Genomic DNA, 23,497 nt, shown 5'->3' on the forward strand with positions numbered 1-23,497 from the left:
TAGGTATGTATCTTAGAAAACCCACCACATAAAACAACAGTTTTACAGTCACACCTCTCTCAAATGACGCCGCCGGTGAGAGCAACGGTGATGCGAATCGAACGAGATCAATTCCAAAAGGGTATGCGAATCTCACCTGAGCGAATCGATCACTTTATGCACGGCGGACGATCAGTTAATGCGCTCTCTGCGTTCGTGTGCGACGGTTATATGTTCCCACTGTTTCCAGCATTTTCAGCATCTCAATAACTATCAAGGGAACGCGACCTGCGAGGCGTGATCGAGCTCGATCACAAAACCAATTGAAGCACGCGATCATCCGCCAGAGCGCATTGCAAAGCGCAGAGAAGATAATATGTTGCGTAAGGTGTGTCGGAAGCTTACCAGCACTTTGGTGATTCTCTTTTATCGTTCTTACTATCATCATTTCCACACAAAAGGATCGCTTTTTGAGTATCATTTCCTGCGTGTCAAAGTACAAAATCTTCCTCTACCCGTATCCTGAACAATTTGAATTATGCGTGGCAGAACAATCTGGTTAAGTTTTTATTGGCGGGATAAGATAATTGAACTTTTCTCTCTTCTCTTGGGGCTCTAAAAGAGCTCTTGGATAGTGTGCTAGCAGTGCAAGTATCTTTGAGCTGTAACTAAGTGGGCATAGAAAGGGTTTTAATTATGCAAATAGTTTGTGTAAAGGAACGAGAGTTTGTTCAAACCTGCAAGACTAGCCACAAAAATGGTGCAATTGTTTATTCCAACATGGTGCTGCAGTGCAGATGTAGAGAGATCCTCTCCAAAACAGATTACTTGCGTAAACTTTCAACTATCATCCATGGCGAATTATGAGCGACGCATTTTTCATGGCACTGCAAGAAAGCATGTTTTGTGAACGGAAGCGCTTCAACTTTCATAAGATTGAAAGAGGGACTGACACAGCAAACTAACAAATTACCGTTACGAGTGTAATCGACCTTGCTGCTGCGGCGACGAACTGCGGAGATGATTTACACCGGAAGATGTCCAAATAACAGACAACGATATATATGGTGGATGCGCAAACACAAGAACAATAATTAGTGAAACAAACGATCGCCAGGCAATGGATATTTTATTTTGGTGTGCGCCGTGCGTACGACGCTTTTACGCTACGTGCTCTTGTTTCCAAACAAACTGCTTGCTCTAATCGAAGGGCACACAAGGCCATTTGTGCAGCCACTAAAACACGCTTGCGGTTGTTCCTGTTGAATATGTCACTCGTTGCTCAGACTGCGTTGAAACTGCACAGAACAGAACATAAATTACACCTCCAAACGGCATTGGACCCGGCTTTAGTGTGTGCGGGGGATGCGATGGTGGCCGATCGGGCGACTTCCACAATCTGCAGGATTCGTGTGCGAAAAGGGCGCAGAAAAACCTTCGGCGACAATTTCAGCCAACAACCAGCTCAGTATCGAGCAGCATGGGCCCGAGCGCGCATTCCGTACGACGCGCATAATAAATTGTCTGGAGAGTGCGTTTGCTTGTCGTTGTTGTGTCTTGCCTGGTTGCACTGGTCATATGCTGTGTGTGTGTATGCACAAGCAGCTCGCACATTCTGCTGGCCACCGCAATCGAACGGGGCGATGATGTGTGGTAAAGAAAATAAAAGAGCACTGGCGGCTCAGCAACATCCGTGCCCGGCGACAACATCGTCGACAGCGAGCCGAGTGTCTTTCTAAGATGCGAGAAATTGTTGGCATTGTGTTTGCCTTTTCACCGCTGATTGCTGGACGGTTTACGCTAGGTGAAAAGTGTTCTGACGTTTCCCGGAATGCAAATGATCTAATGCCTCGGTGTAGTACGAATGCATTCCTCTGGCTCTGGACGGGGCTGGCAACGGGTGTACTGTTTACTTTCTGGAATTAGCAAGCCCGTAACCACAGACGGCCAAAGAAACGCACCAGAGAAAAGAAGCCCAGTATACCATCTTGATCTTATGGTTCTTTGGATTTTCTCCGACACCAAGAACCGAAGAAATGTCAATCGATACTTGGTATGATGCTACACAATAGTGCGAACCCAGTGGCAAGCAGCTTCATCCAGGAACAATGATGATAAGTAAATTGTAAGTACAAGCAAATGAAACAAATTAACTAATAAGCGATCGCTGTCTCCACTCTTCTGTATTTCAGCAAAACCGCGGCTGGCCAACGAACAACGATCCTAGCCTATCATGACAATTACTGGCGATCGTTGTTATATGAGCTGAGTTTTGACGATGAGATGCAAAGCGGCGGGTAATTTGATTCTTCATTCATGATCATTCTCCTTTCCCGCCTCAATCACCTGCCGTAACTGCTCCACTCCACCAACGTGGTGGTCTCGTAGTCGCGAACGTAACCACATCGTGTGGAAAAAGAGTCAATTTGTAAAACATACATCCGTGAAACCTCTTCATGCTGCATGTTCATCCATTTCATCCCCCATTTCATATGCAAAACATTATCTCTACGCTCTCCGTTTGCCGTTTTCTTGGTAAGTACTGCAAAAGCCCTGCCTATTTTTGCAAACCACAACTTCAGATATCTACCGCAGGAATGGATCAATGAATGAATTAATAAGATCATGAATACATTTGATGCCCCTACCAGGAAGCGAATATGATCCTATGCTCACATGTTTGCGTTGAAATCGTTTAACACTACTGCTTTCATTTCAATGCTTTTAGCGTGCGTAGTGGGAATCGCATAACCCCATTAGCCAGAGTGCAAATAGACTAGGGCGCGTGCGACGGTCCAGCACTGCACAGTTAATTAGTTATGTATTAGCCATTCTTCCCAGCACGGTATTTTCTTTTGTATAGTTTCTTTTGCACGGCGCAAAAGCAGACACAATAATCTGTTGTTCCTTTTTCAATCGATCTATCGTGGGCATGAACATGGGGCGAATGTGTGTTTGTTTTAGCATGCTGCGTGTGCTGGCACTGCCCTTCACCAACTCTGCTGCGGCCTACAGCCTACAGAGAGCGAGAGAGGAACTGCGTTGTCTAGCCACGATTATCGTCGTCTATTTACACCGCAAGGACCCGCGACCTTTCCCATCGCGTCGATTACTCCCCCCGTATGACATCCCGTGCGGAGTGGAGCGTACGGGAACAATAGTGGTTACGGTTCGACACCGCCGTCATTGGTCTTTTACCGTCCGTCGTGTCCCTAGGAGACGCAGGGCGGTAAGCTATCGTTACCACCATCGACACACCCCATTTACGATGAAGTGGTTCAAACGAGGTGTTGAAATGAGTGTCTTTATTTGGCGCTAGTCGGGGCTCTCTTTCTGCTGGGACTGGGCAGTCTCTTTCGCGGTTAACCACCACCGCCGCCGTCGGTGGTTTGCTGACCGGCTGGGCTAGCGAAGGTGTGAAACATGGTCTGGCTCGCAGTGCCCATTATTTATGCTCCTTGGCTGGATGCCGATAGGGTTTCAGAGATTCATCATGAGAGAAGGATTGAATTTCACTTGTCGTATAGCAATTTGCTCGTTTGTTTTCTTCTATATGCGCGACCTCCTATCTCACTGGAAGGCTGGATCACTTTGCCCGAGAGCGATAAAAAATACCTCCAATAAATGCAATACAAAGACGTTAATTTTGTAAGCATTCAATGGTTCGAAACCGAACCTAAAGAAACGCAGCAGAAAGGCCTTCGCTGTATGCCGGAAAGTGTGTAACATTTTAATCAACCTCTAGTAAGTTTTTTTTTGTTTCCTACGCAAGCCCAGCCGTACGTACCGCTGTGCCGGCCGTGAAAGTTAGACCTCCTGAACGGAATCGAGCACATTATTCACTCGCCGCAGTCGCTTTGACCACACACTACACGCTAGAGAACATGATCCACTATCGGCCCTCGTTCATGTTACCTACTGGCGGTCCGAGGCCCAATAATCGATTAACTACAATCGCATTAGGTGCGCTCTTAATTCGCGGAGCACCATCTCATCCGTTCGGGATCGAGCATGAGCGTTTTAGCAAGCAATGCTACAATTTCTTGCCTGTCCAGTGTCACGGCATATCTGTAACGTCGATGGCGTTTATACCTTTTGCGTTTTTGACCGTGCTGCGAACAGCAATAACATTCAGCCAGATAGTTAGATTGATTGCCTGCGGTCTGGGTTGCAGGCACGTGGTGACGATGACCGCACCGTGGTAGTATTATCGCCAGTGGCGGATCTTATAATCCAGCGACGCACTCCGCTCGGATATTCCTTCTAAAGTTTCGACGTGTTTTCTCATACACCGCAATATGAGCTTCGTCGGTTTGATATAGCCGGTGGAAGGTGGAATGGAAATCCAGCCGTTTGCCCGTTGCACCGGGTACTGATTGTAATGTTGATGTTACATCGCGAATTGCCGTGCAACGAGCGCTGCACGAATTGATGCAAATAATGAAAGCAAATAAAGAGCACATCAATTCACTCTGCCTTTTCTTTCACACGCGCGCGTCGGCTCGTCCGCCTAGTGTGTATAACAACAGGACGGGAGACAGTACAGTAAAAGCCGGTTAGTGGATTCTACGACTCACTTCCGTGCCAGATCATACGACGCTTTCGGCAGACCGGTCTTTCCAATCTGCGCCGATACGCTCGCTTATGCATGGTCGTCCCACCAAACGGTCGATGTTCCCACTCACTCCCCGTGGCCCAAACGCCACGAGAAGTTCAATTTATTGCAAGCTTGCCCTCAGCCTCCTCACTGCTTGACGAAAAGACGGAGAAGAAAAAAACGCCAAAAGATCGCTCCCATTCGCGACAAGATCTGCATCAGACTCGGCTCAGTTCAATCGATCCCGGTGCAGTCGTTGCAAGTTGACTGGAGTGTCGTGGTAATGTGGCCAAAACAGAAATTATCTGATTTATGATTATTGCGATTTATATGATCAGTTTCATTTAGTCGTGCCTTGTCCCAACCAGCACGGCACTTCTCACGATACTACGAGGTATAGGCACTCTAGCCGTTAGGCGCAAGGGCAATGTAAAGACGCAAATGCATAAAGACTTCAACAAATCCTCACTACGAATTGTGGTGCTGATGGAAAGTTATTAACACGGTATGGCGTATAACGTTACTGGACAGATTGATGATGAGCTTCGGCTTGAGCATAACCTATCAGATCTATCCATCGTTCATGATTTACAATCAATTCAAAATTCTTGTATATGTTTATCGGTAGGCTTTTCACAACAGTTAAATTCGATCGATAACTTAAAATAATAAGTTAAAATTGAATATTATCTTATCATTGTTTCTATAAACTCAAAATATAAAAACAATCTTCACATTTCCTTTTTCATCTTAACATCATCTCAACGGTACATCATTAATACATCCCATTGCACCCGTTCTTCAAACGTGCAGCTTGATAAAAGTACGTTTCCGGTGTTATCGACCTTTCGGTTAGGATGTTCTGACGACGAGTTAATCGAACACTTGCGATCAACGGAACTGCTCCTGCTCTTCTCGCGATGGATAACGTCTCGCCGTTCCCATGGCGTGTCACAGGCAACCTCCGCTTACATTAGGGCTCGGATAGCATTCGGCGATACACTGTCAAATGGATCGGAAATCAAAAATAACTCCTTCAGCCAACCGTCGAAAACGACTCCAACCACATTTTACGGCGCCGTCCTATTACTTTTTCCGCCCAATTAGAAGTTCTGTTTTGTGCTGTATTCGGTTTCCGGCGGGCCAACAGCAGTCGGGACGGATGGACGGACGGGCGGATGGACTCCCGGCTGGAACGCATCCATCCTTCCGGACAGAGGGTCCCCTTATGCCCTTTGCCATTCTTTTCTGTCATTGTATAACGCTCACTGATGGATTGTTTTCGTTTCGAAAACATCAAACAATAACAATCACGACCAAATGAAAGATTTCATCGTTTAGCCCGTTGCGCACGGGCAAGGGCGTAACTGTCAAAAAACATCTTCGACCTTAGGGTCATACGTTGTTTTATCAACGCACCGTCACCTCCCGAATGTCTAGTCTAGTATCATATGGATAACTCATCAAACTGTGCGATTTCTCTCTCTTTATTTAATGAAGAAAATGTTTTTTTTTATAAAAACAAATTGACTGAAACGTTTATTTACATTTACGGCGATTCATCCTTTGTGACTCGGACCACGTGACTTTTCGTACGTAAAAACTGTACACAGATTCTCGTTTTCATTTAATACCCGTTAATTAGCATGCAGGCCCGCAGAGCACTTCATCCGCAAAATTTTCAAAAGAGAATGGATGATTAGTGGTAGCAACTCGTTATGGGAGGGAAATCAACAATCGATCGACAGTTAATTTTAAATATAGCCGAAGCTGGTCGGAATCGCAAAATTGATACTCTCATCAAAACTTATTACCGAACTTTCATGCTAATGACTTAAGCCCATGGGAGAGTAAACCGTTCAGGATCGTTGGACCGATTATTTAATGTAATAGCCAAAAACCCCTACCCAGCAAGTTTTCGAGAAAAAATTTTACTATAAATGTATTGCAACACTAAATGTAAAACAAAAAAGTATTGCCGTATCAAATACTGGTTGTGTCCTGGCAATGTTGTTTAATTGTAAGTGTGCTGTACAATTATTAAATATTGTAATCGTGTAAAGGCATTAGATGCACTGGAGCGTTTCTAAACACATGCCTGTTTTGGAACTCAAAATATTAAAGGTATTACGCGCAAGTTCGGGAAAAGTTTAAATTTGAACAAAATTTTAAAATATGAAACGCAAACTACGAAACAATGCAAAAAGAGAAATCGCCAAAGTCAGGCAGTGAAGGAAACCCTAACGTCAAAGAAATAAACCCAAATAATAAATGCACTCTGGAATAGATTTAATTTACATATACGAGTTAATCAATTTAAATAAGTTGTTGAGAATTGAGATATCGTTCTCTTTCGTTTCCTCTTTCGCTTCTCTTCGGTCATTAATTGCTATTCTTACTTTGCTCTTGTGAGTACAAACTTTCACGTCGCCGTTTCGGATGGTACTCCAGGTATCAACCGAAACCTTGTTTACCGTTTCTGCCTTGGGGGTTTACAGCTTCGATTCTCGATCACTTCACTCGCTTCAATGCGTTTAGTCCTGGTATGGTGTTTTCCTGTTCGATTCTTGCACTTCATTTTTCTGGGTACTTTTAGCACGGTTTGTTTTATTTTTTTATTTTTTTGGTTGTCGATAACAGCACTCTCTCGTTTACGCATTTTGTTTTTTTCCTCTGTTTGTTCTGAATTGGTATTAAATGGATTCCTGCCTCCGTAAAATGAATGCGGACTGTTTGATGATCACCACCACGGTTGTGCAAATGAATGTCGTACTTGTCCTAATAATTGACATTATTTGATGATCTTCGCTCATCCTCTAACGACACAATTAATTGATACGTGTAGAAGAGATTCGATCAAACGAAAATTGCATTTTAAACTTTTTAATATTTTACAATTGCAAAATTATACGAAAGTTGTCACAGTTTAGCGTTTATTATAGCAGCGATATGATAAACATCCATCATATAAACAAGTATCCATCATTCCGAACAAAACCAAATGTTGTTTCACGGTATTTCACACGATTGCATTTCTGGGATCACGACTTCCTGGTTGCAGATTGTAGAGTCCCATTCGTCAAAACTACTGCAACTAAAGATTTGGATTGTGCACCCATTTTAATGAAACTTTCTCTGGTGCTGAATCAACCAAGATGCCAAAATATATTTTAGTTTTGAAAAAAACCCACTCAAAACTGATCTTACTTCTCTCCCTCGTACCCCGACTCAATCAACGTAGGACGTGTGTGTGTGTTAAGTGGATTATCTTCTTCTTACTCCGCCACGTTCACGACAACTTCCGCGCTTTGAGAATTTCCTTCAACTTCATTTGAATAGATCTGGCAGCCCGAAGATATCGGCGCACCGATTTCTATCTTCGCCGTATGATGACGGGATCGTTGAGATGCACGGTCTCTGCTCGCTTTCCGAGCCACACAATGATCTACGACCGTGGCTAATCGGGCGGGCGAGACTGTAGCCAACCTAATCAAAAGTAACCTCGGAAGGAATCGCACAAGATGCTAAGCGAAGCGGTGAATAAAGCGTGTGCGCGCGTACTCACATACCAATCAACTAGTCCGTGTCGAAGGACAGGATGCCGTCGGAAAGAGCACGAAGGAAAACAACGTTTTTAACAATCTTGTAGATCGTCGTCCCCGGAGCCGCGAGCGGCACAGTATCACAGCGCAATCGTCGATGGTTGATGTGTTTTGCTGGGTTAAAGCGAGGGAAGATTGATTGGATGGAAAAGCTCTTAATCCCAGGCAACACTCTTCATAAGGGTTAGAGCAATGGGGAGAGAACGCCCAGTGGAGTAGCGATGGGTGGTGGCCATGCCGCGGGATCGTTGGTGGCTTTGACGGGCTGAGGCCGATAAACTTGATCGATCACTTCGAATTGCTGGAATAACAGATGTCAAATTAATAATTTATTGATCGTTCACTCCTTCCCTGCAATTGAGGGACGTGCGTGCCGGTCGTGGCATAGCCGGGGAGAGGTGCCACGATGCCGTAATTCGCTTTTCTCAACCGCGATTGACCGATCTTGTCTTGAAATCTAAGCTACAATTAATTCGTACAGTTTGCTTGCAGGTATGCAAAATATCATACAACCAACAGTCAGTTAATTATTTATTCGTATAACGATTACAAATTCAATCATTAGCGATTATTGTATGATATATTATCATTTTTATATTCCTATATTTAACGATGCATGTAAATTAGATTAAACATGCTCAGTTATGCGTGGTTTAAGCTTTTTAATCCACCCTGTAGCATACCACAGACGACCGGAATCTCTTGAACCCGTTTGATCACGTTGAAATTGAGTTGCAAACTCGGAACACTACTAAGCTGCTGGCCACACCAATGCAAGGGAATGCGGGAAGAGTTCTTTTTATCGCACCTTCCTACGCTCGCCGCTACAATCGTCGCGTAGGATACTTTGCCACCTCGAAAACGTCTAATTATGTTTCGATTTGATTGAGTCATCAGCTACGGATCAGAACAAGGATCGACGAACCAGAAAAAAAGAACAACGAAGAAAACGCGTACAACTTCGCTCTCCAGATTGAAACACTTGATTCGAACTAGAAGATACCACGGATTCAAAGAAATTGACCTATCATCGTTTTCCTCCGTGACCTGTCCTTCGCGCTCGGTTCCCCCGCATGATGTTCTGCATGGTGAGGAAGGTCAAACGAAATTGGTAGATGATTTGCCTGCCATTTTAAGCTTACCGCCACTAGCGTGTGCATATACATCGAAACGCTGGAGGCTAATTTCGGAAGTATTCGGCAAGAATCATCTTAGAAAACACGCTCATCATCAGCCAGGTACACCGGGGAAGCGTTAACTTGTGCTGGTCTTTTTACCTTTTGCCGCTCCATTTGTGCTGCGCTAACACGCAGAAATAACAGGCACCGGTCCGTGTCGACCTGCGCTGTCGGAAAAAGACCGTTCCGTTCTCCTCGCTTCGTTCGTGCGGTATATTCTGGGCCAGCGGCAAAGATGTAAGCCCACTTTCTGTGCCGGTCGAGTAGTAGTAGTTTGGACGGTTCCGTTCGTCCGTTCGTCCCCGGGCCGAAAAATTAATCATCGACGCTAGATCGGTGCAAAGCCGAAAGTGAAGAACGTTCGAAAAATCAACCTCGGTCGGAGAATCAGAAACGCGAAGCGAAGCTTCTCCGACGTGTCTGCTAACTTGCGCTGCCACGAATGAGTTTTGGGGGACAACGAACGTTGCGCACCCAACATCCTACCGGAACAAATGTCATCAGTCTGACATGCGTTCGGATGCACTGAAGGGCGCTTAACAGGACCTCGTGTACTCGTGCCCTCTCCATCGATATTACCCATTCGATTTCACATTATCATAAAAATACTCCTCAACTTGTCCTGGACATTTTAATCAAAACAGGTTTGGTTTGAGATAGCTCTTTGCGCAAACTCATGTGAACTGCCAGCCCTTCGCCATTCACCAATCCTTCAGGGAAGTATCGAAAAGTTGGGATCTGGAAGATAGCAATCTTCCATCACGATCGACCCTACGAAAACATCGTTGGGCAGATAAGGAAGAAAACACAAGACCTCAGCAAGCATAAAGGCTGATGGTTTGGTGCACCGAACTGAACTTGGCAGATCAAATCGTAAGATTGACTTGGGCACACTTTGTTCAGCAGCAAACACTCGACAATATCAAGAAGAGGATGGTAGGATGATGTGTTAATGGGGACCGACCATTGCCGAGAGGTAAACGGAAAATGTCTTAATTAGTGGAATCTCAAATTTGAACTTTAGATTATGCATTGGAAGCTCGGCAATTTAAATACCTTAGCAATCGATAGCATTGTTTGATGTATGGCTATCTTGCCGAAAGGAATGCACTGTGTTCGAAGAGAGAGAGAGAGAGAGAGAGAGAGAGAGAGAGAGAGAGAGAGAGAGAGAGAGGGATTGCCGAACAAGCTAATTGAATTAAAGATATATGATGTCTCTTAGGAATACCTCTAAAGAACAGCAGTGCAGTATAAGACTTACAAAAGTGGTAAGGTCGTTCTGATATGTGTGCAAAAACTCAAATATTTTACAACTTTACTACGTTTTTCGAAAACTATTTTTAGTTAACCGATTGAGAAGGAGATATGATTTTCCTGATTGATGAGGTAGTTCAAAATAATTTTTATTCAGTTTAAAGTGAAAGTAACGCTACGTTAATGCTAATCTTCTTCTCCTATTCCTTATTTTGTCTCTAACCTATCTTGGCCTGCAATATCTGGCTTCCCTGACATAATGTTTATATGCCATTGGATATTCATTCCTGCGTTCGGGGAGACGGTTTAGATTGGATTCGATACCAACTTCTGCAGTGTGAAAGACAGGCGTTACTTTGAACACTAGTGGATCGGATGATCAGCATACATAAAAATAGCTCAAGGATTGTGCGCTGATACAAATCCATTTTTTTCTCTACTAGCTGAGCTCTTTACGCTATGGTTGATGAGACACGCGCTGTTTATTGCAGCAAGGTTGGCCAATAAAACTGTTTGCTTTCAATGCAGGTAAAACTTAAGGTGTTGTGATATTGTTCGTCCAACTGCTTATTCCTTGAACAAGTTTTCAATACAACTCCCAAAAATGGTTTGCTTGTAGCACGGGACCACAAAGCAGCTCGCTCGCTCGAGGAGTAGAGTGGGCAAAAAGTAGGCTCGTCGTGTTCAACATTTTAATTAAGCAATTTGTATGTGTTACCACGTGTGGTGTCAAAAAATGCTGATTAACATACAGCTTTTTTTTCTTCCTCTAACCTATAGCCATGGATTTGTATAGTCCGCACGACACCGAAAACTTTATTATAACGCATACCACCACAGACACGGGCTCGATCTGAGAATCCATTCCAACGTCCTGAGAGAATAGATTGACTAACGCGCAGTGCTACGGGTCCGGGCAGAAATAATAATCATCATCTCTCCTAAACTAAAGCTTCAGGCTCTCGGGTGCTGTGTCGAGGAAGAGGATGGTTTTATCTACGAGCAGTTAATATTTGATTTAGCTTTGCCGCTGTTAACCGGTTCTGTCGAGGAACTTCAGGAAAAATCTTCCCACTTTGCCTGCTACATGTCGGAATAGGCGATAGGAGAAGCTAACACGCACCTAAAGCTACCAATTCGGTAAATTTATTTTATATGATTAGCAACCCCAAAACGGAAGGTTCGAAGCGACTGGAGAAAAAAGCCAACCAAACCACACTGCCTCCTATCGCTTAGCCGGAATGTGACCGGAAAGAGGCAAACGATTGAGGTTTTGTTTTTTATTGCCTGTCTTACTTTTTACCTGATCTCGCGCACACACACACGCATGAAAAAAAGGTTCGAACCATGATTCACCAAGAAGTTACTCAACATCTTCCGATTCACGGCGTTTGGTTGGACGAGCGGCGTTTCTTCTGTAACCCTTCCCATCGCTCGGGATTTAAAATAAAGTCGTTAGACAAAACCTTTGGCATCTGAGGCAGGCAATTGACACGTTCCAATTAGGGCAAAGAAAAACATGTATCAACTTACAGTCCACAAGCGATCCACAACCCGTACTTCCCCGATGATCATCTGCACGGACCAGAGACAGCTCAACTACTGGCCAGTCTAATCTAATAGTTAGGTTCAGGCCAGTTCTCACTTAAAACCAAGCTTTCAAAAGAAAGCAGCTCTACGTTTCAGCCGCTTGCAGTGGTACAGAATCTTTTTACCTCAGGTCCGATATCATATCATACGTTATCGGAAGGGCCTAATTGAGTCTGGAATTCTAAAGTCTAGAGCAATGTCCTGTATATGAAAATAGGATTGTTTTGTGAGTTTTTTGAGGACAAGTGGCGCCACGCTTATCGAACCTACTGCATTCCTTATGGAACTTGAAATTTTTACTGACGATTTATTGCTACAAAAAAATTTCCACTGAATTGCCGTACTGAGCTACTTTAGCTACGATGTTCGTATGGTACATTTTTGACCGTAAGCATCAGATTTATAGGCTCGCATATATTCGTAATGCTGGAAAAAAGGATTTCTTTTCTTTAAAGCATATTTACGGCGTGTAAAGCAATTATCATTTTCTCTTTCTTCGTGAACAGGTCGGCTACACCGAATTTACACTTGTCTATTCACCTCCTTAGGAAAGCATAAATTTATAATGCTGTAAAATTTGAGCGATACGTTTTCCTCCTCCCTCACACAACAGAACGGCAGAAGATCAGCATAAAATATAAGCAACACTAAAAAACAGCCAAGTGGAATGGACAAGATGCTCCTTTCATAAATCAAAGAACAAATCACACACAACATCTTGCACGCGCGTTCCACAAGACAAGATAGTACAAGACAAGCGTGAAGCGGAAAACAGAGAGCACGTAAACTAACCTAATATTTCGATCTTCAAAAGTTCGCCCAACGCGGGTCATTGGACGGAACACCGATTGACACTCGTACAGTCGTCGCACACATCAGCAACGGGCAGGCAAAGAGCAGAAGATCGCCGAAACATATAAAAACACACAAACCTCCCATCTACATTTACATATAAATTACATTTTCCTTTACGAAACGGACGAAAAACGAAGGTAAGAAAAAAAATCTATCGATTTGCCTAATCGAATAAGCGTCATCCGAGGGACAGTGAAAAGGTTCTGTACGATCATTCTCCATAGGATTGTCGGTGCCCGAAAAATGAGTCGTTGAGGAAGTGGACACGATATTTCAATATATTCCCAATCGAAAACTTTCACCAACCATCTCATACGCACACAGGCACGGTCGGTGCCTGATCGCTAAATGACTCGAATATTTGGAACCGACAGAACCTGCAGTTATGATTAGAAATTGAGTCATTTTTCATTCTACCTTCCGCCTTCGAATCATTCCCCGGCTTTTGGCTGATTGGCCCAGGAGAAAAAATACGTTTTCAGCATAAATTAAACAAATTGTTCTCCATTCAGGCTCGTCTGCTGCGCTGGGCTTGCTTGCTGGAGAGGCTTGCTTGCAGAGCTGACAGATTATATCTCGCCCCGTGGTGGTTGTACGCACGAACCGGTAATCCTCGGCCGATGATAACAAAAACAGCAAACATAAACACGATACGCCCAACGGTCATAACGGGCGTCTGCAGTATTTGTGGACCATCGCCGATACTCGTCTCGAAAAACGATATATACAGACGAAAAACCCCCGTAACTTCTTCACGCTTGCTTCACCACCGGCAGCTGATGCACACCGATGCTGTTTACTTCGGTGGTTAGTGTTTTCGATGGATCGTGAAATATTGCTTGCTTGCTGTCGCTTTTCGTTAGCGCTTTTCCAGTTTGACGAATGTAGTCGATTGTTGATTGTTATGCGTGTGTATTGCTTGCTTCTTGAGACCTCGCCGCTTGCCCACCTCTCGCTGCTACGTTTGGTTCTTTCGCCTGTGTGGCGAAAGACAAACTTTTAAAGCCAATTTAGACACTACAGACAGAAATAACAAAAGATTACATTGTCCAGCGACGAACCTGATAATCGCTGGCTAACCACCACATCAATTGAATGTTGTGTGTGTTTAACCGATCGATTAGCAAGTACCAGCGTGGATTGGACCGAGTACCCGAAACAAAAAATTAGCCCCGTCCCGAATTTCCTACTACATCTTACCGCATAAGGAGCAGCTAAAAATAAACTAGTATAGCTTGTAGGAATGAACAGAAACTGTATTGGTCCTGCATAATTAATAAATATATATATATATATATTTTATTCGTAAGGGACGGTCTGGCTGCATTGCTATCATAATTAATAATTGAAAACTCGAAATAACACACTTCCCATGTCATATGAAGTAAAGACAGCACAATATGTAGATCCGACAGGATCCTTCAAACAGTTTAGAGTGTCCCCCTACCCAAGGTAAGACCTCAATAGTCCATCCTGACTGTAAGTAATAATCCTTCCGAATATCCAAAATTGCCAGGCCGGCTTGATAAGCCGATGAGCACTGAGAGTGTCCCTGCTACCCAAGGTTCCAACGATCCATTAAGGAAGATCCTCATCTGAAATCTTCATGACGGCCTGCGCCTGATAATGCCTTTTTTGACTGGTAAAGTCTTGCACATGACAAATTAGATCCAACTTTTTATCCCCATTTTTATAATGTAAACATGATCTTCAATCGAATAACGTGCAGCAATACATGATATTTTATCATCGTCAGCAATACATGATCAGTACCAAGTTGGTTTTTTCAATCGTTAATAACGTAGTACCACAGTGTTGCTTTGTATTGGTCCTAACAAAGACATTACAATTTTAAATTTATCTTTCCTCCGTATACTCCGATTTTCTCGAATCTCGGGCACCCAAACCTAACATTTATTCCGTCTCGAACCACCGGCACTGTGGAAACATATTCAGAGGAAACATGATGGCACTGAAAACCCGCCAAGAGAGATTCCAGGTATGTGAAGTCTGCTCTGAACCCAAAGTGCCAAGGACTACAGCAGCTCGGCTGGGTTGAAGTGCATTTCATCTTAATTCCAGATGAAGTAAAAAAAAAACACGGAATAGAATAGACCTGTTCCGATGATGGTGTACCATGACAGAAGGGTGCGTCTCTGCGGGAAGATCTTGGATCAACAGGAACGATGGACGAAACGAGAACAAAGATAACTGAAAGAAAAAACCTTGCTAGACGGCAGTCTTAAGAAAAGTTTCTGTAAAACAGCATCAGTGACTGTGATGCGATACCGACCTGTACCACTGGAGCATTGTTACAGGGTATGGATGATAACCGTAACTGTAGGGCTAGATATTTGAACCAGCCTATTAATTTATTGTTTCTCCATCCTATTAATTTGTTGTTTTATGTTTCCTTTCATTGTTAGTATCAGTTTTTTGGTTTACTTTATCGATAAATTCAAAATCTTCGCTCCATCCATTGGCCATCAAATGTCAACGATAAAAATAATATATTTGATACATTGAAGCGATTGGAAAAGGAACAATAAAAAAGACACTTACATCGTACCAGTGCAAATTAATGATCGTTCAACATTCCGTCGCGAATTCCACACTCATTTTAACGACCATCGGCAGTTCGAAGTCCGCCGAATCGGTCTGCTGCATTGATTCGTCTTCGAGTAGTAGCGCAATAAGTGTTCACGGTTCACAAAATTTCGTTTTCGGGGGAACGAAACAGGGGGAGGTTCATTTGTTCCCTCAAACCACAGCCAAGCCGCCAAGCAAGCAGGCAGCAGCGCTACGACAGCGGCGTTAATCACCTTGAATGACTGCATTATTTCGGCAGCGACAGATCGTGCCTGACGTATCAGCCCGCAGCCCGGTCTCGCTAGCTGACAGACTGTGATTGACTTGTTATCATTCATTTTGCTTCGATCGCAATCTTCGCGTGCCAAAACGCGACGGTTGTGTACGAGCGCGGGAAGAACTTTCGGCGCAAGCCAGCTGATGGGAGATACAATTTCAATCGAATTATTCCCCATTCATCTCGTTTGGCATCAGCGTCATACCACCAATCATGGTGGTTTGCCACCGATTGTGGTTACATTATTGCATGTGAGAAACAAAACACACCGAAACACACAGGCACACAACACCCTGCTGCTGGGCTCCGGCTTCTGATCCGCCAAGCGCAGTGATGATATTTGATCCGTCCGGCCACCAACCAAAAACAAAAAAAGCCAAACAAAGAGTCAAATATCGTTGGAAGCAGTAACGCGCTGAGGGTGTTGAAGTGTGAACAAGTGATGGAATTGGCACCAAAAAGCTTTCAAACTAGAAAAGTAGCCAGCCAGCAGTAGCACCTGCAAGCGTGCAACACTGTACATCATCTTTTTGGTTAGGTCTAGGCGTCGTCGTTGGCCACGACGGGGCACACATTAACGTACGGCAGGAAGGAAGGATACGATATTCTTTCTCATGCTAATTGTCTCCCAAAGCCTCGGGAAAGCTGTCAAAATTTCAAGTAAAGCTATCAAACAAACCACTCGGGACTAGGACAGGAATCGGGTAAGCGCGGCCGATGATATGCGTTGTCAAATTTAACACCCTTACGCGCATGGCCAAACAAAACAAAAGCGCTGAAACAAAGCGTGCGATTGGTGCGGGATGTCTTCCCTCACAACCCGCCTTTATAAATCCCAACAACAGTTCCCCGTCCAAATCGTCAAATCTTCGGATTCCCTTTCCCCGAGCTAAATGGGTGTGACAAATACAACAGTTCCAGTAGTAAAAACACCAGGCCACTACCAGAAGCTACCAGATCGGCAATCGAAAGGCAGCTGGAAATCAAATATTAACTCACACAAAAATATAACAATAAACAAACACAGCACGATGTGTGAAATGCGAACCACGCTTAAAAACGTACAGGCGCATCCACTGCGCAGCGCACGCTCTTCGTCATTTGCTGCCTGCGCAGCTTTGTAGACGTTCTAGCGTACAGGCGTGTATACCCCCATATGTTGGGTTGGATTCTCTCGTTTTGCCTCGTAGCGGGCAGCTACGGCAGCGTCCGCCTCACATAGTCTGCCCTCAAAGGATGGTGTCGCGTATATTTGCACAAACAATATTTAGAAAGTAACACGTCCTTCATCAGTCCGTATGACCCTTCTTGGTGAACAGTTGACCGTAGGATCTTTCCGTCCTTATGCATATTTGCCTTCAAGTGGTTCGGGTTCGGGTAACTTTCTAGCTCGTTTATGGCTTGTCAAGGCTCGTACTTTGTTAACTAGTTTGTTAAACATTATTTAGGTTGAAAAATGTATTTTGTCGTCAATTCTCAAACCTTACACACATCAAAAGCTGCAGCAACTATTCAATTATACAAGCGGATCTTACAAGGAAAGCAGAAGGATTGAATTGAGTTTGTCCAATGTTTACATTTTCTGCATATTCTTGCTGACTTGTGCGACACTAACGCTACACGACGTTTAGTGATGATGTGTAGTAAAGTGTGTTTTTCTTCGTATAATGTGTTGATCAAAACACACTCGGTAGGTGATTCTTGTCACCTACATTTGATCCTTTTTTACCATGGTCTTGATGGCTTTGCCGCTTTCTACCTCTCCCTCTCTCTGTCACATCCTTTTTCAATCATTGCAGGCTCTGTTTATTGTTGGTGTGGGCCCTTTGGGCTCCAGTCCGGGGGCTTATTTATAGGGTTTGGATCTTTTATCTACTACTTTGGCATCAACTCGGCGCTCATGGCCACAAACGCATCCACCAGCCAGCAGCCCGCCCGTGTCGCGTCCTCGCGCGCGAGTTCGCGTCCAAAAAAAGGGGTGCAATTGTGTGTTCCGAGAAAAACAGAAAAGCTTCACGATCTCGCGTATCTCGTGAGATCTCGGCAACTGGTTAGCACTTTTTTCTCAGTTCTTTTCCCGTTCTGTGTTTCTCCATTCAGTACCGGTCCTTTTTTGGGCTGTGCCTTGCACACACTGTTCGTTCGTTCGTTCGGTCATCATTTTCTTCTATCTGCTGCTCCGGGTCTGACTTCCTTCCCTTACTTCCTTGCACTGTCATTTTGGGCTTAGACGTCGTCGTCGTCGTCGTCGTCGTCATCGTCCATGGTGTATTTTCATCTCGTTATATTTCTGCCCTGCCTGCCTGCCTGCCTTTCACAAAGCGAATATCTTCCAAGCCTGCGCACTGATAGGCGCACTGGAGAGCCTTGAGGCGGCCACAGCAGCATTCCATCTCGCTTCGCAGCAGCAGTTTTCGTCGTCGTGGTCGTCCCATAGTCCTCCGAAAGCCTCCCGAAGCTCCCATTTCTTGCCCGAGCTGCTGGGGCGCGCAGCACCACTGTTGGGCTGCGGGAACGCGCGGCGATTCGTTTCGATTCGAAAGGCCAACACTACCAACAAACCATCATCTTCACCGTGCTGCCACTCTCGTCGAAGGGATTGGCGGCCATGATTGTTTTCTTCGATCCTCGCTTTCGCACGTTCGTTCGTCCATTCTTTTGTTGGCTCAATCGTTTCTTTTTAGGCATTTCGATTTCCACGCGCTTCAAGATCACGTAGCCATCCTCTTCTTAGATGGCGAACTGGTTCGCTGGTTTTGTGCACCACGAGGAGCTTCCAGCTTTAGCTAGCCTATTCCAACCCCCATGCCCGAACGAGCGAACGATGCGGCGGCGATGGCTGCAAGGATGATGATGGCTGCACTTTTTTCACTGCACCCAAACAAGCATCCTGAATTAGTTGATCAACTCGGTTGGTGGACTGACTCGCAGGCATGTTATTTTATTTTCTTTTGCCTTGGTTTTTTTTTTGCTTCACCACTGCCCAACTGGGCTGGGCTTCTGGGGTATCACAGGCAGGTACCGATTTTCGCCGAACATCACCAAAGCGATCGCACTTCGATTCCGACAACTTCAGCGGCGTACAGCAAGAACCACTGCGTCCCTTGTATGTGAACGCGCTCGCTGCTGATCGTACGAAGTCTTGGGCAAAAAGAAGTAGTTCAGGTGTTTTAAGTGCAGTAATTGAAATGTAGCATCTTGTACAAGTATGGATAATTAACCGATCGTCGTAACGATCACCACCTTTTATAGATTTCCCTGCTTTTTCAGCTTTTGCATAGTATTTTTTTTTCTATCTGCTTCATCAATCACATCGTACGTGCATTAAACGCACTGATCGCCATATACGCGTGGCCTGTCAACTGCGTGTTCTTGTTTCTTGAGGGCAATCCCGGCTGAACGCATTACAGCAGTGGTGCACTATGGACTGGCCACTGTTTTGCCATAAAAAGCACTTTATTCGCTGATGGTGTGAAAGATTAGTTATGATTGGGTGGAGCTGGGAAGGGGCAATGGAGATTGTTTGTTGAGGGTGAAGTATTAAATTGTGTGGTACTGATGATAATCAAGTTGTTATCATCCGCCATTTCTGTTGGACACCGTGTTCATGATTGACGGAGTTTTTGCTCTGATCTCACGATCACACCAGTCACTGGTAGCCGGATACGAAGTGCATTCGCTTATCGCATTCTCAATTTAGGGTTAGCGTATCAACTTAAAAGTTAAAGAACCATGGATGTCCTTGTAGTAAAAAAACGGAGGTTATGTTGTGAAGATCCGGATCATGTTCTGCTTTTGCTTGGACTCTTACTGGAAAATCCTGTTTTGCACGTATTCTTACAACACCACCAGAAGCAGCAACAGCACCAAGCCCATATGGTTTCCGCAGTTTCGGTTCTTTGCCATACTAATACAGCGTGCCTTTTCTCAAACCAGCTTTTGCAGCAGCTCTTTGTTGTTTCTTTGTCGTTATATTTCAAGTTTGCTTTACAACACATTTAGCATTTCATAGCATCGCGAAGAAGGATCACCGCACCGTCAGAGGAATAGTAACCGAACAACATATATCTCCACGATAATGTACGTCTTTGAAACGGACTGACACGAAGAAAAGAACTGCAAGAAAAAAAGGACGCATAAAACGAAGCACGTATGGACGCTCTGTAGCTTTTTTGTACTGTCTTCTTCAACTTCTGGACCTTTTTTTCTCCAGCAAGCAATTTTAGATCCTTATGTGAACCAAAACGATTTACTACTCACCGCCTGCAGCAGCAGCGGCGTCGAAAACATGACTTTTGAATTTGTCCTTTTATAACAAGTCTCTGGACAAAGGATCGGCACACAGTAAGGAAAAGTATCCGATTCACGGCGAGATTAGCTTTGTGCAAACAATAAAAGTATCGATGTTGCTTTGTTCCTTTCATAGGAAAGATTCTGGGAAAAAGTTAAGGTTGTTCTGGTTTCTGGCCACAGAGTTTCTGACAGAGGACATCCTTGCATGAGCCCGACAGCGAAACCATCATTGCAATGTACAGCACATTTAATGCTGACAGCTATGTGTTAATTCCTAATAAACAATTACCAACGTTAAGAAATGGCCAATGGTTCTGATATTCTGAGATTTATTAACATTGTTAGCAAATCTATCCAAGGCCGGAGGCTAATAGTTGTGTAGAATGAAAGCGCAAGTTATTTTCAATAAACTTCATATTTTTACAATCCTTATAACTGAAAGCATGGTAGATGGTGTTCTTATTCTGTCGCACACCGTTTGCGCTGTCCGTATGAATGAATTCCGGAAGATCTAAACAAGTGTATTTTGGGGGCGTCATTTCGGCACCGGAAGCGGGAAAAATGTTATAAAATTAAATTATACAAGCGTGGCTTCGACACCCGCTATTACTGGCGTGAGCAAGTGAGTGAGAGTGATGTGTCAGTTCCGGCACGTACCAAGATGACATGCCGTTGGAAGCACACAAACAATCGCATGAAGAAAGCGGAGGAGTAAGTGTTCAATTTCTTCGTTCTCTTCGAAAATTTAAACCCGATCCCCGATGGCCACATGGGTTTCCCAAAAAAAAATCTACCAACAACACATAAATAGATGCTAATGTCGGTGTGTGGTGGTGGTGACTGTTGAGCAAAATGTAAAACAGCGGTCGACGATTATTTATCATCGGTCGGTTCGGCATTCAACTGGACCGAAAACTGTTCGTAATTTGATGCTCTAAACGCAGACTTGTATTACGGGGTAGGCAACGGTTGGCTTTCGACTCCCGAATGTGTCAACATCATCTTGATTATGAGGTATCGCTTTTATGGACCTTCAAATGCCATACGTCCCGGTGTACTGTAACCGTGGTGGTAGGATAAATGTTTTAAAAATCCATTCTCGTCTGTAGACGCCTCTTTATGTTGGGCGTTTTTTTCACTCACGTCGTTCTGGTCATTCGCCGCTCCAGCAGTGGAAAGGCGCGACATGTGGTGTCAAATGTCAAAGGACTTCACCCGAAATGTGCATTGAACGATTTGGCATTGGTTTTACGTCCTAGCACAGCACCCCAGGGAAAGCACAGCACCGTTTGCCCTTTTTGTTCGGGTCGGAAAAACCCACGCAAATATGAAGAAGAAAAATTAGTCCTCCTGCCGAAGGAATCCTTCTCAGAAACCTGCAGCCGAAACCGAAAGCCTTCGCCGGTTAAGCATGCGTATGAGGATTGTGCAACAGTCCGAACCAACGGAAATGATTATGGGACATAGCAACACTGTGCTCGCTAGGTCCTCTAATAAGGCCCCTGACAGCGGACCGTCGTACACTGGCACCCCTCGTTAGGGTCAATGCAAATGGGAATTGCCGTACGGAGCAGGATCAATGCGGTTCTAAGCCGTCGTAACGATTCATCGTACGTGTGCACTTCTGTGTTTCCGATTCAGGCTATTCTGATCACGCAGTGAATGACAAGGTTGTGGATGGACAGTAATCTTCGAGAAAAGCCCAAGACCAAGCGCTCGACAGACGTGAAAAATAGACGACCGTAAAGAAAGTGTGGCAGGTCTTTCGACGCTGCAGGGAGTCGGGACGTTTTGTTTTCTCTCGCTTTTTTTCTTTTACTGAAATTTTCGATCCTTTTACTCCAAAATCAGCAGGAGATAGGGTGGTTTTGGACGAGGTTCTTCCTCTGTGCAGTACGCAAGCGAGACATGACTGTAGTAGCGTTTAAATGAGTCGACCCTAAAACAGGGTCCGGTTTTTGTCGGTTCTGAAACGACAGAGCATGATCCGAGGGACAAGGTATATAGGGGTTGTCGGAAGTATCTTAGCACCTTTTTTCTCTCGTCTGATAGATGCCTTTCCGTGCTCACGCGTAAAGGAACGATTGTTGGTCCGCTTCCATCGACGCGCGCTACCTGCTTTTTCATAGACATGTCAAAGAGCTAAAAGCACCCACACTCTTGCTTCTTCACGGTTCCGTAGCGGTGGAACGTCTCCAATTTCACAGTGTTTTGGAACATAATCACCTCACTGACAGTTCTGGGTGTAACGGTGAATCATGGTTCTATTTCACACAAATTACTATAGTGCAATCATTATTTCGCATCATTTAACGAGTGCATCAAGCGATAAATGCATCTCGCTTGCTGATGATGACGAAATAATAAACCCTCTGGTTCTTATGTATGACAATTGGTGAAGTTTCAACTGAAATAATATGTTTTATAATATGTTATAATATGTTTTTTATGTAATAAAAACGTTCTGACCTTATTGCTGTAGTATTCCTCAGTTCAGTTCAAAATACACTCAACTTTTATAGCTTAGAATAATAAATTAAAAAAAGGTCCACGTAATGAACGATGGTGATGCATCTGCTCTGAATAACTGTGCATGACCCTTTTTTTGTTCATTCATCGAACAACATTGAATGGCCACTGAACCTGGCGATCCTTTGTTTATTTAAACTTTATCTGCACACGAGCCCCAACTATTCCTGTGCATTTGATACGGTAAAATGATGGAACCTTACAAATGAGGTTTAATACTACCTCGTTAATAAATGGTGCGCATCTTCGCTAATGAGAATGCAATGTGCATGTGCACACAGTTCCTTACTTCGGCGATCCCTGCCGGGATCCGGAGCAATACGGAATGCTTCATTCGAGGCCCCCCGTTTGAAAAATGGCTGCCTCGGAACCTTTCTCTTCGCTTTAATAAAACAAATGGGCTGGCTGGATGCATCCCAGTTAATGGTAAATAGATGGAGTTACAATGCTGCTCGGCGGGCATCATAAAAACTGTCTATTTTATTTATAAATATAGGACCCTTGCTTCCTATTCCCAGTACCGTCTCCGTCAGGCTTTCGGAATACGGATGCCTTGTTTAGGGAACTTGTTTACATGTGTTGTTGCTTTGCCCTTTTCAATCGGTTCCAACATTTCGTGATCAATTCATTCTAATCACTGCGCTTCACTATCTTCATTGTGTCGCAACACGCGCACCGGAACGCGTTTCGGCTCAGTGTAAGATTATGGGAGCTGGCTGGGTGCAAACGTAACGATTGATTGAGGCAACACGTC

At 44.3% G+C, this 23,497-nt stretch overlaps 1 protein-coding gene across 1 annotated transcript in view; it reads right to left on the reverse strand.

Moving 5' to 3' along the window:
• Positions 1-23,497, reverse strand: part of LOC118507795 (transcriptional activator cubitus interruptus) — a 35,774-nt gene that overhangs the window by 10,751 nt on the left and 1,526 nt on the right. The window lies entirely within an intron of this gene.

Source organism: Anopheles stephensi, chromosome 2 (assembly GCF_013141755.1).
Source record: "Anopheles stephensi strain Indian chromosome 2, UCI_ANSTEP_V1.0, whole genome shotgun sequence".
Classification (NCBI taxonomy): Eukaryota; Metazoa; Arthropoda; class Insecta; order Diptera; family Culicidae; genus Anopheles; species Anopheles stephensi.